Source organism: Apium graveolens, chromosome 11, assembly GCF_009905375.1.
Source record: "Apium graveolens cultivar Ventura chromosome 11, ASM990537v1, whole genome shotgun sequence".
In the NCBI taxonomy this organism is placed as follows: Eukaryota; Viridiplantae; Streptophyta; class Magnoliopsida; order Apiales; family Apiaceae; genus Apium; species Apium graveolens.
The window spans coordinates 374,980-385,136 of record NC_133657.1 but is presented as its reverse complement, the minus strand read 5'-3'; positions in this window follow the sequence as shown (position 1 = coordinate 385,136).

The following is a 10,157-nucleotide window of genomic DNA, read 5'->3' as shown; positions in this document are numbered from 1 at the left end:
CTAATCCGGATCTAAAGGAAGTTGGGGCTTGGACCATCATAGGGTTCCGGTTCTCCCTGACCCTGCTCCACTACGGCCTTCGCAGCAAGGAACTCCTGGATGAAGCTCTCCCAGGATACCAAGAGATCGGTCTTGATATGACGCTCAGCAACAACCCAGGATCTGCGGACTTCAGGAACCCCGGCTTGGGCAACCTCAAAATCATAAACATCGCTGGCCTTGAATTCGGCAATTATAGCCTCCTTGTTCAAGTTTTCCTTGGCAGCGAGTTCAGCCTTGAGCCTCTCTACCTCCTTGGAAAGTCCCTCAGCCCGGTCCTCTGCATCCTTTAGCTTATCATTCAACCCGGATTCCACCGTCCGGAAGCTCTCCCGGGCCTCATCCAGCTCATCCTTCAAATTATCAGCCCGCAACTTCTCAGCCCTAGTCCGGTTATTTGCCTCCCGGATCTCCGTGAAAGCAACGTCCGAACAGATAGAAATGGCACTCCCGAGCTGAGAAAAGACAAATAAGAAATTAAGTACATAATAAGTTGGGGGACATGACCCGGAACTAAAACCATGGAAAGTTGAATACCTACCCCCACTGACCGGTTACCCTCTTCAAAGAAGCGGCCATGTTGTAGCCTTCAACTTCTTCCCAGTCTTCCTCAGAAGGAATGCTAGACATGAACCCGGCTAGGTCAACCAGGCTCTTTGTCCCTATCTTGATGAGACCCCCGTCCGGGCCCTTCCCTTCCGAATCACAAACAACCCGGTCAGCAACAACAGCTTTTCCGCGGGGAGGCTTTCCCGGGGCGGACTTCCTCTTCTTCGAAAGAGGGTCCTCATCAGAGATTTCCTGGACGTCCGGATCCTCGGCCAAGGGCGTATTGACCGGATCATCCACATTCCGAAGGGCAGAAGACTCGGCTCCACCCTCTGCATCCGTAGATCCGGATCCGGTCCCAGGAGCCCCCTTAGTTGTCTTATAGGCCAGACCAAGAGAGTTGAAAGCTGCTGCATAAGCTGAAGAAGACATTATCGCCCGAAATGAAGGATTATAATGCGGCAAACCTGTAAAAGGGGAAAAGAGAACTATCAGCACATGATAAATATACTGGACAAGTCAACCAAAACCGGGAAGAAAATACTATAGCAAAACTCGGGTCAAGGGACAACAAAGCAAAATGCACTATGATCCGGATCGTGGGAAAACATTTTATTCAAGCAAGCTACAAGTAGAAAGTAAGCTAAAAGTAGATCCGGATCGATAGGTCAGGCAAAAGACCCGGATCATATGGAAACATCTTTAAAGCATATCAAAAGTAAGAGCAAAGATGGATTTAAGGAAACAAAAGGCCTTTGACCCGGATCTGCCAACAGAGAGAGAGGTCCGGATCAAAGGCAATCATTATATCTAAGAGATTTAAAGCAAATCAGGGAGGACCAAAATCCGGGACGACTTTGAAGGGAAGACCCGGGTCAGTTGGGAACTTACATCCAAGTTGGAAGAGAAGTTTGTGATTCATGAAAGTATCCCGGGTTGGCTGGAACCCGAGGCTACCACATAATTTTCTCATTTGATCAACAGCTTCCCCCTCTAAGATCTCCGGATTGAACTTTGTCTTAACTTCCCCGGTTGTAAGATAAGGGAGAAACTCCAGGTCGAAGCCTTTCAACATCAAAATCTCCCCGTTCCAGTGTTTCAACGAGGTCTGGTGCATAACCGGTTTCGACCTACCCGGACCAAAGCCGCACTCTGCTGCCCGGAACCTGAGCTCATAAAACGGTTTCTGGCTTGATCTAGAGAGATAAAAAATCTGATGGAACAATTTGAAGGTGGGCAGGAGCCCGGCCTTGTTGCAGCAAGCTATGAACCAGGTCATAGACTTAATTCCATTTGGGGTTATTTGCATTGGACATATCCTGTAAACGTACTTGCACAAGTGCTTGATAAACATGTAGCAGCGAGGACTCCACCCGGATCTTAGGTGCTCCAGCCAGACCGGGACGAAGCCATCCGAAGGGTGGTGGAAAATCCTCTCATGGGGTTCGGGCCACCTCCAAGCGATATCAGGAGTTAACTGAAAGGCAGCCCGGATTGCTTTGTCCATATCTCCCGGGTCGGCTTCAGCATAGAAATCCTTCAGCTGGTAATGATCCCGGCTGATCCCAAACGAAGCAGAAGCTGCTTCCAGAGCACCTTGGTCATACACACCCGGGTGGCCATCATCGTGCCTCTCGTATCTGATCCGGGCATAATAAATGCTATCTTCGAACCCGGGTGGCTTTCTCACAAAATGATACTTAATATCGGACCAGCGGCCTTCTGGCGTAAAGATAACCGAATTCTCGGGAAGCCGTTTAAACCGGAAGCTCGTAATTGTTCCCACTGATCCGGACCCCTTCTTCACCATCTTGCCCCAGACCTGTTTCCTACCAGACGAGTCCGGATCACTCTCTTCGTCAAAAAAGTTGGGGTAGCAGTTATAGACTTTCCTGGCTCGCTCCTTGGTCCGGACCATATACCTATTAAAATGAAGGTCAGTTAACCTGGGCCCTACAGATTTTATTTGTTTTGCTAAGCGGTCCGGATCAAGTACGTTATGTTAGTTTTACCATAACCTAATGATCCGGACCATTAATGCAAGTCCAACCCGGAAAAACATCAACGATCCGGATCATGTTAACTACAATCCAAAAAACCAAACAACCATGGACCCAGATCTATATGGCAAATACCCGGATCCGGATCCTTAGCAACCAAAAACAAAAAATCACAACCAGGCACCCGGATCCTCATGGCAAACACCCAGACCCGGATCCAGAGCAACCAAACACAAACTACAAATCCCAAGGCATACAATTCTACCCGAATATACTAAACCGGATCCGGATCTGATACCCCTTACCCGGGTCCAAAACAAAAACCCTAACCATAAACAGTTATTTTGAGAATTAAAAGGCAAAACATATGAGTTTTATAGATACGCACAGTTTTTCTATCAAGAACACGAAGAACAAAGAGACTAAACCCAGAAAAATCGAATACAAAAGCCTGATTTTCGCACAAAAATGAAACAAAACACGCAAAAACAACAGATCTAAACACAAATCAGCAAAAAACAAACACATCCACCAAAAAACAAGCCGCAACACAAAGAATCCACAACAAAATCGAAGCATCTAAAAGCTCGGAGAAAAGTGCAAGAACTCGAAAGGAAAAATAAAAAAAACAAGAGAAGAAGGCTTACAAATCACAAGCAAAAGAGGAAAGAGCAAGGAGAACAATGATCAAGGCAACAACAATCGAGAGCTTTAAATTGCCGGCGAGACTTCAGGAACTTTGGGAGAGAACAAGAGAGAAGTGACGGTTGGGTATTTCTTTGATGAGAAAATAAAAAATAAGGGAAGAGGGGAGACAACCTTTTATAGGCCCGAGAAAAGAAGCAGCCCCTGCCACGTGGCAGAGTGCTGTTGGCTGGAATAGCAGTTACAAAACTGCATTGAAGGCCCATAATCATTATGGGGCGATTTTTTAGGAATTAACTGTCGAAATTCAAAATCAAAGGGGGGGAAATGAGCAAAATCGTTTGAAAATCCCAAACCTTTCGAATTTCACAGCCCAAGACCCGGATCAATAGCAATCATTTTCAACCAGATGCATTTTTATGAAGCAACTATTCTACCCTAATCCTGATTGGTATCCATTACACCAGATCCGGATTGGGGGCAACCAGGAGCAGAAATTTTTCTGAAGCAACCATTCTACCTTAATCCGGATTGATAAATATTATACCAGATCCGGATTGGGGGGCAACCAGGAGCAGAATTTTTTCTAGAAGCAACCATTCTACCTGAATCCGGATTAGTATCCATTACACCAGATCCGGATTGGGGGGCAACCAAGAGCAGAAATTTTTCTGAAGCAACCATTCTACCTTAATCCGGATTGATAAATATTACACCATATCTGGATTGGGGGGAGACCAGGAGCAGAATTTTTTTTGAAGCAACCATTCTACCTGAATCCGGATTGGTAACCATTACACCAGATCCGGATTGGGGGGCAACCAGGAGCAGAAATTTTTATGAAGCAACTATTCTACCCTAATCCGGATTGGTATCCATTACACCAGATCCGAATTGGGGGGCAACCAGAACAGAAATTTTTCTGAAGCAACCATTCTACCTTAATCCGGATTGATAAATATTACACCAGATCCGGATTGGGGGGCAACCAGGAGTAGAGTTTTTTCTGAAGCAACCATTCTACCTGAATCTGGATTGGTAACCATTACACCAGATCCGGATTGGGGGGCAACCAGGAGCAGAAATTTTTCTCCAAGGCAACTATGTAATTGTAGTCTACTCCCTCATCCAGAAAATCTGCATAAGGGAGTGGGGGGCAAATGATAGGGTATAAGAAACCCGGCTAGGATTCAACTTGGATCTAAAGGATACCAGGCTCGATCGATGGACCGATACCCCCCCTCTCCCACAACAATCAAATGGAGAGACCAGACCCGGGTCCATCCCATGACCCGGATCCGGATCCAACCCGGAACCCAGACCTAATGCCTACCCGGATCTGGATCAGTGCTCAGACCAGCATGAGGGGGGTCCCAGCGAACACATGCACATCCCACAACCCGCCAAGGAAGGGTACGTGGGCACGTGACCATGACAGCTATCAACAACGAACACACCAGACAAGCACAGCGCGTGTCAGAAGGCCGTTAGGACACTCTGGAGGTGGTCCTCCCCTGGACACGTGTAAGCAATCCGCCCAAGCCAGGCGTCCTCCGCTCCCAAGATACAACGGCCCAGATTTAGAGGTAACTACCCCTAAACCCTACCCTGGGGCTATATATACCCCCAAGGCTGAAGGGTTTAGGGGTTGAAAAATATACACACTCTTGCACACTCACTCTCTCTCTCATATCCAGACATACACAACAGCCTCTCTATTACGTACATATATCTTCATCTTCTTCAAAACTCTGTTCTTATTCTTACACCGGAGGCGCCGTGGGAGCCAAACCCCCCTTCTGGTGTTGTTTTGCAGGAGCCCAACCAGCAGCTACACCTCATCATACCTTGAAGGTTCAGGAACGGCGTCGGACGAAACCGCCCGCTCATCGGAGTTATCACTGAGGCACATAATTCCCAGTTAAGAACTGAAAGAGATGCCTGTGTAGTTAAATAACATAGTATATATGTAAATTTTACATATAACTCATCTGTAGCGCATGCCTTGACAAGATCTCATTTCAATGGCTCTGACATCTTTTGTCCAATCGGAGTTATCTCTTTATCCGAGATATAAATCATCTGTAGCATGCCTTAACAAGATTTCAATCAGTGACATGCGCGCCAAGAAGTTCTGGCAACTGAGAAGTGATTGTTTTTAGGTAAACGCCATCAGGGTCTGCCTTGAGCTCTTTGTACTCAGGTTTACCTGGTTCAAATGTGTGTTTTGTGTTCAAGTGCGATATTTAGTTCTTACCGTTGTCCGATTTTTTTTCTAATAGCGGGCTCGTTTGGCTTATAAATAACTTAAAAGTTAAAAGTATGTGTTTTTATAAATTATAAGTAAATTATGAGCGAGAGACAAACGGAATAATTAAGATAGTGAAGTAGTACCACCTGGATTAACAGAACTGATGAGTTGGAAAGAAAATTTTCTCTGAAGAAGTTCATCAAACCTGTCAAACAACTGAAGAACTCAAATCTGTAAAATCCAATACATTTTTCTTCATCAATACAACTCTTTTATTTGTTTTTCCCATATAATTACATCCATAATCTTATGTTATACGCTGGGATTATCTATTTTTAGGTCTATTTTTCTGGTCTTTTCTGTAACCGCCTACAGAGTATTATATAAACTAAATCGGACATAACCTAAACATATATAGTAATCTGTATACTAAGATCAATAAAATTTTTCTTTTCTTCCTATTTGTGTTCGTTTACGTTTATTATAAAATTTCTTTATTTCCGTTATAACAAAATTAACATGACAGTCAATGACTAGTAGTACTTACATATCGAAAATTTAAAATCTATTTATTTTAAGTTATCATAGTTCTCATTCTAAGCTGAGTGGGTTTTACCACTTGATCCACAGAGTTGTATAACACCAGTTCACGAGAAGAACCATCTCGTCCAACAAATTCACCCGTTTTTAAACATCCAACTATACTTTTATACAAATTCATCATTTAGTGTCCATATATCAATGGCTTTTTTGTTTTTCTCATAACTAACGGCAACAGCAACAGATCCCTTAAACACAAAAACTTCATCCCACACATGAAAGTAATTACTCGAAACATTATTATTAGGCACTGAAACTGTGCAAAATTTCTCAGTGTGCAGATCAAACGAAAGTAACTTATCGACAAAAGAATTCGTTTGTAGTATCCAATAAATTGTTCCATTCACGAATGCTGGACAATAAGTGGACTTAATCATATATCCTAACTCAAACTCGAATCCCTCATGATCAATTTCTATCCAAGAATCCTTGTTCAGCGATGATAAGAGTAATGAAGATACAGGGCAGTTATGATGCAACTCACAAGTAGAGAATAAAAGCTCAATAATTAGTTACAAGTAACAGACTATGCCAGCTCAGCTAAGAGAGCCACTACTACATATAGAAAAGAAATATCTAGAGAATTAGTTAGTTAGACAGATGAATGAATCAAATCTCTCTCAAATCTCTCTCCTCACCACAAGCATCTCTCTCAATTCTCTATCTCTTTGATTTACTGTTTGATGGTAGAGAATTAGTTCATAATTTGTACATACAATTTATAGTCTGTAGTTTCTTGTAATCATTGAGCTGAGTAATGGATGTTCTTATAATTGAAAGTCTGATCCAGTACAGTTCTTGATATAACAAGTTCATTTCGTTAATTGTGACATGGTATCAGAGCACCTCGTTGCGGTTCTGGATTTCGTTTGTAAGTTTTCTTGTGATCCATTCTGCCATGAATGAGCTTGTTAGCTTTATTTCAATCGTGAATTTCTTGAGGTAGCGTTGATTCTCGAATTGATTCAAAATTTCATCACATATTATTTCTCAAAATCAAATTCTTATCAAAGATCATCATCATTTTTTTTTCTTGAAATCGGAATCGGTAAATATGAATGATAATCCGATTGATCCTTCTCAAGATCCTACATATCCCTACTATTTACATCCATCTGATAATCCTGGTATGAAACTTGTATCAATAAAATTTGATGGAAATAGTTATGCTGATTGGAAACGCTCGATGTTAATTAGTCTCTCTGCGAAAAATAAAACTGGTTTTGTTGATGGATCTATCACAAAACCAAACACAACTGATGCTACAACAAAGGCTTGGGATAGATGCAATTCTATGATGATTTCTTGGTTACTAGGTGTCCTAGATCAGAATATTGCTAGGAGTGTGTTGTATTTTAAGTCGGCTAGAGAAATTTGGCTAAATCTTGAAGAAAGGTATGGGCAAGCTTCAGGAACAATGTTATTTGCTTTGCAATAATCACTTGTCGATCTCAGGCAAGGTGTAGATACTATTGCAAATTACTACACTAACATAAAGATGCTTTGGGATCAATTGGACTCTATTGATCCTTTACCAGTTTGTGGATGTACAAATTGTACTTGTGAAATCTCTCAGAAGTTGATGAAATCTCAAGAAGATAGAAGATTGGTTGAATTCTTGATGAAGTTGAATGAAGGCTTTGAAATGATAAGAGGAAATATTCTGGTCATGAGTCCTCTCCCACCTATTTCTCAGGCATATAGGTTGTTGTTGCAAGAGGAGAACCATAAAAAGATTTTTCAGAATGTTTCAACTCCACAAGCATCTAATGAAGAAATGATGGCTTTTGGTGCCAGAAGAAATTTCCAGGACAAATTTAGGTCTCAGAATTCACAGAATAAACAAAGCTTTGGTGACCCAAAAAGACAAAACAACTATTTTTGTGATCACTGTAAGATGTCTGGTCATACTATACAGAGATGCTATAAAATTCATGGTTATCCTGCAAATTCAAGGACAGAGAGGAAGCAAGGTCATACTGCACAGTTTGGTGGAGAAGAAACAACAAACACTACTAATGATGGTGTTGTCTCTTTCACTGCTGCGCAGTACCAGCAAATTCTTCAGCTGATTGGAAAGGAAAGTATTACTAATGATTCTAACAACACTGGATCTACAGATATGGGCCCTTCAATGAGGCCACAACATCTTGGTAGCTTTAAGAATGGATTGTACTATCTTGAAGATGATCAGCATCACAGGAGGGGTGATAATACTTTAACAGCAGTTACAGAAGAGTATACAACAGCAACAAACATGGTTTGCAATACATCTGTCGCCATTGTAAATAAGACCAAACTTTGGCACTTAAGATTTGGCCACTTGCCAGTTTCCATGCTTAGCCATGTTACATCTGTTTTTGGTCAAGAAAAGTACAATTTAGATAGCATTTGTCAGATATGTCCTATCTCAAGACAGACAAGAAGTCCATTTCATTCTAGTACTAGTAAGACCTCAAAAGCTTTTCAGCTTATTCATATAGATACTTGGGGTCCTAATCGAGTCATTGCTCATAATGGTTGTAAATACTTTATGACTATAGTGGATGATTTTACCCGAATGACTTGGATTTTTTGATGGTATCTAAATCTGATGTAGTGCAGATATTCAAAAATTTCATTGCATATGTTACAAAACAATTTCATGCAGAAGTTCAATCTGTTAGAACCGACAATGCAATGGAACTGTGTGAAGGAGAGTTAAAGATTTTTTATCAGAAACAAGGGATTTTGCATCAGAAAACCTGTGTCTATACTCCACAACAAAATGGTGTTGTGGAGAGAAAACACAGGCACCTCCTGGAAACTGCCAGGGCTCTTTTTTTTCAGTCAAGACTCCCACCTCAATTTTGGGGGGAATGTGTCCTTTGCGCAACTCATTTGATCAACATAATGCCATTGCAAGTCCTTCATAACATCAGTCCTTTCGAAATGCTTCATCAATCAGCACCAGATTTGAATTATCTCAGAGTTTTTGGGTGTTTGTGCTATGTATCAACTTCTAATCAACATATAGGTAAATTTGATAAAAGAGCCTAGCCTCATGTCTTTGTTGGATATTCTATAGGACAGAAGGGTTACAAGGTACTCAATCCCACTACTCTTTCTATACATATCTCTAGAGATGTTACTTTCCATGAACAACATTTTCCATATCATTTATCTGCTACAACAACTCAATCACCACCTGCGATTTTCTTACCTATTTCTACTGACTATGTACCCTTCTATCATGAATCTTTACCTTATATATTTGATATGCATAGCTCAAATATAGAACCTCACAACCACACATCATCTAATTCTTCTGGTCATTCTATATCACCCCCTACACCAACCAGAAAAAGTACTAGAGTCACTAAACCACCTACTATACACAATGACTTTGTATGTGGTACAACTCAAATAACAACTCCAACCACAAGTCATTGGTGTAATATAGTAGAATTTAGTCAACTACCTGCTACAGTCCACTGTTTTATTGCAAAGGCAGATGTACTAGTTGAGCCCGGAACCTATACCGATACATCTCAAGATCCAAGATGGGTTGCAGCAATGGATAAAGAACTCGAAGCTTTGCATGCTAATCATACTTGGAATTTGGTTCAATTACCTCCTGGAAAGAAGGTCATAGTCTGCAAATGGGTTTATAAAATAAAAATGAAGGCAGATGGTACTATAAAAAGATTCAAGGCCAGATTAGTGGGAAAAGGATTCAATCAAAAATGGGGTATTGATTCCTTAGAAACATTCTCACCAGTTGTAAAAATGAATACCATTAGATGCCTAATTGTTGTGGCTGCTCATAGGAAATGGTCCTTATCACAACTAGATGTCAACAATGCTTTCTTACATGGAGATTTGTGTGAGGAAGTCTATATGACAATCCCTGAAGGTGTTCCAAATCCCGATAAATTAGTCTGTCAACTCGTCAAATCCCTTTATGGCTTGAAACAAGCTTCTCGAGAATGGTTTGCCAAGTTGATGGGGGCGCTGAGACATAAGGGATTTGTACAATCCAAAAATGATTATTCATTATTCATAAAGCACACAAAAAATGGAAAAATGATAAT